At 36.7% G+C, this 3,717-nt stretch overlaps 1 pseudogene; it reads right to left on the reverse strand.

Annotated features, from left to right (window-relative positions):
* LOC112912175 (nuclear transport factor 2 pseudogene) lies at positions 1-478 on the reverse strand (annotated as a pseudogene).
* Positions 479-3,717: the final 3,239 nt, after the last annotated feature.

Genomic DNA, 3,717 nt, shown 5'->3' on the forward strand with positions numbered 1-3,717 from the left:
ATTTGTGTATGATATTTGGAGCATCTGGAGGAGTGTGAATAGTTATCAGGAAGAGAAGGGAGGAGGAAACAGCATGAGTGCCTGGCTGGGAAGAAGTCAGCCGAAGTTGTGCAGGGCAAGCCTGAACATGTCATTGGTGCAAACCCCAAGCATCACTGATGTTCTTTAATAGGAACATCTGGTGGAATCCCATGATGGGGTCTTCATCAGCCTTGAGCTGGCCCACTACCATGCTGATGATGCAGCTATCCGGCATAGGCTGATGGTCCTGTGCCGTGATGCTGCGCTGGATTTTCTGGAGCGGAAGGCTAGACAACTTCACCATGGCAGCTTTCCCCCGGAACTGCTGTCCTTCCCACGTAAGGCATGATGTATCAATATAAATTGTGCCTAGTTGGGTTCTGTCATTATCAAATAACTGGTAGTAATGCTGAATGAAGCTGGATCAAATCGGCTCCCAAATTGGCTTGTCTTCCATTCTGGAGCGTCACCTGGCCTTGTTGAGACCCGAGGGGCTGGCACGATGGCAGCAGCTAATTTCTTGTTTTACTTACAATTGATTTGGGGACATTGTGGAGGAAAGGACTCAATTATTTTTCCCATGTGGAAGACCAGATATTTCATTATCATTTATTGAATAGTCCTTTTCTCTATTTATCTAGATATATGTCATCTTCTGACATATATCAAATTTCTTTTTTTTTTTTAGGGCCAAAGCTTTATTGAAAAAAATAACGCCCCCCCCCCCCCGGCTTACTGAGGTATAATTGAAAAAAATAAGATATTTAAAGTATACAACATGGTTATTTGACATATATCAAATTTCTATATTTGCATGAGTCTGTTTCTGGGCCAACCCTATACTCTCCATTACTCTGGTTTATGTCTTGATATCTAGTAGGGCAAGTTTCTCTAATGTGTTCTTTTTTTTTAGAATAGCCTGTCTATTTTGAGTCCGTTTATCTTCTAGACAATTTTAAGTCTAAACTGTCAAATTCCACAAAATGTTATTGGGAATTTTTTTTGAATAGTGTTGTATTTCTATGTCACTTTGAGAAGAACTTATACTCACAAGTATGGGATACCTCTGTTTTGGTTATGTGTTAAACAAAGTCCTCTGAAAATCTAAAGGAATAGTGTCTGGGACTAATAAATGATTTATTAAACAGTTGTTCCCAAGGAAACTGTAAAGGGAGTAGAGGAAGCAAGATAGAGGAGGGAAACATAAACAAGAATGCAGTTTCAGATTAATTCCAGCAGAGGGTCACTTTAGACTGATTTTGCAGAACTCTGGAGTGTAAATTGTGCCTGGAGTTTGATTAGAAGCAAGTTACTCAGCCATTAGAAATGACAAATACCCACCATTTGTTTCAACGTGGATGGAACTGGAGGGTATTATGCTGAGTGAAATAAGTCAATCGGAGAAGAATGAACATTATTTGGTCTCATTCATTTGGGGAATATAAAAAATAGTGAAAGGGAATAAAAGGAGAAGGAGAAAAAATAAGTGGGAAATATCAGAAAGGGAGACAGAACATGAGAGACTCCTAACTCTGGGAAACGAACTAAGGGTGGTGGAGGGGAGGTGGGGGGGTGGGGGTGACTGGGTGATGGGCACTGAGGTGGGCACTTGACGGGATGAGCACTGGGTGTTATTCTATATGTTGGCAAATTGAACACCAATAAAAAATAAATAAATATATATATATATATAAAGAAGCAAGTGAATGGGGCAGCCCCAGGGGCTTAGCGGTTTAACGCTGCCTTCAGCCCAGGGCGTGATTCTGGAGACCTGGGATCAAGTCCAATGTCGGGCTCCATGCATGGAGCCTCTCTCTCTCTCTCTCTCTCTCTCTCTCTCTCATAAATAAAAATAAATAAAATCTTACAAAAAAAAGAAGCAAGTGAATGGAGTTTTGATACTCCTAGACTATTTAGACATTAGCTGAGGGTTCCTCTGGGGTTGGGTTGGAGCATAAATTCCCAGGCATTTTTGTCTAATAATATAAGGAAAATGGACTCTAGTAGCCCCAAGGCAGCATGTGCTAGCTGTTGGCAGTGAAAGCACATAAATGTACTGGCAAACAAACCAACAAGACAGCAATGAATAGGGATATGGACAGACCTTGACATTCTTTACTATGCTTTTATTTATCTTGGTGTTTGGTGTTTATTTTGGTGTTATTTTAATTTTTTATTTTGATGTTTAATGTTTTAAGTCAAATTGATGCATTTCTGCACACAGATTCTATGATTAAATTTATTCTAGGAAACTTATAGTTTTGTTGCTTTTGTCAATAGTGTCCTTAAGAATTGAGATGCGTGGCTGGCTCAGTTGGTTAAGCATTGGACTCTTGATTTTGGCTCAGGTCATCATATTGAGCGCCATATCAGACTCCATGCTCAGTGTGGAGTCTACTTGTCCCTCTCCCTTTGTTCCTTCCCCAATTTGTGCTTGCTCACTCACTCTCTCAAATAAGTAAATAAAGTCTTAATGTCACTGATTATATCTGACACTGTGCTAGAATTCCTACCCAGAGATGGTAAAAAAAAATGAAGAAGAGGAAGATAGAACACCTACAGCATCCCCAGATGGTCTACTAGAAAACACAAAAGTGTTTCCAGAAAAATTATTAGCAGTAATAAGAGTTTAGTAAAATAGATAGCTATACTATTAAAAACAAAAAAATCGTTACATCTCTATATAATACAAGTTAGAAGAGGCAATACTTTTATTTTTTAAAGGGAGTATTTCTAACTTTCTCCATTACAGATGATGCTTGAAATAGATTTTTGGTAGATATATTTTCTCAAATTAAGAAAGATCTTTCTATTTTTAGCTTGTTATTCTTATGGAAGTTGAATGTTATTATTATTGTTCTTTAAAATAATGCCCAAATCAACAATTTTATGAGATTTGTAAACTCATTAGTGAAAAATTAAATACAAAGCCACAATGAGAGATTACTTACATCTAGCATGGTAGAAAAATATTCCTTTCTGGGAATATTTTATTTTTCTTATTTAAAAAATTTGAGGGGACTATTTTAGATTACTGATTCAACAATTTTAGTAGGTTTGAGAATATCAATGCTTTATATATATATATTTGAGTAGTTTTAGTAAAAGATTATATATGTACATATATTGTCCATTTCATCAAGGCTTTAGATTTTATGAAATATATTCATATTTTCATTTCAGTAGTGGGAGGAGCATCCTTGGGGATCTTCCCTTTTGTTTGAGAGACCAATACTAGATCTGCTTGTTCTACATTGAGATTTCTTGGAGATCCTAGTCCCCTTTAATGCTTCTATGGTGACATGTTTAATTTATAGGTTGACAGCAAGCTCTTAGGTGATCTGTATGCTAGAACATAAAATGTAAAGTATTTGAGACTTCTCAAAGAAGAATGGGAGTTCTACATTGTGGGAAAAGTTAATGATGAACTCATTTCTTTACTAAATTTGGGCATATTTTAGTGAGCTACAGTTTATGTGAATCTCATTTAGTGGATTACATTGTATTTTCTAGCTTAACCATCTTGAAATGGCCATGTGCTAAAAAAACTGCTTGCAAATAATTCCTGGATTGAAAAATAATACCAATAATGCAAATGCACATGCACAAAGTCCCTTCTGGATGTTGATACATCTCATCCAAAATGTACATTTTGCCTTAAAGTATAAAACTATTAAAGTTAGCAACATGTTTTAA

Source organism: Vulpes vulpes, chromosome 5, assembly GCF_048418805.1.
Source record: "Vulpes vulpes isolate BD-2025 chromosome 5, VulVul3, whole genome shotgun sequence".
NCBI classification, from domain to species: Eukaryota; Metazoa; Chordata; class Mammalia; order Carnivora; family Canidae; genus Vulpes; species Vulpes vulpes.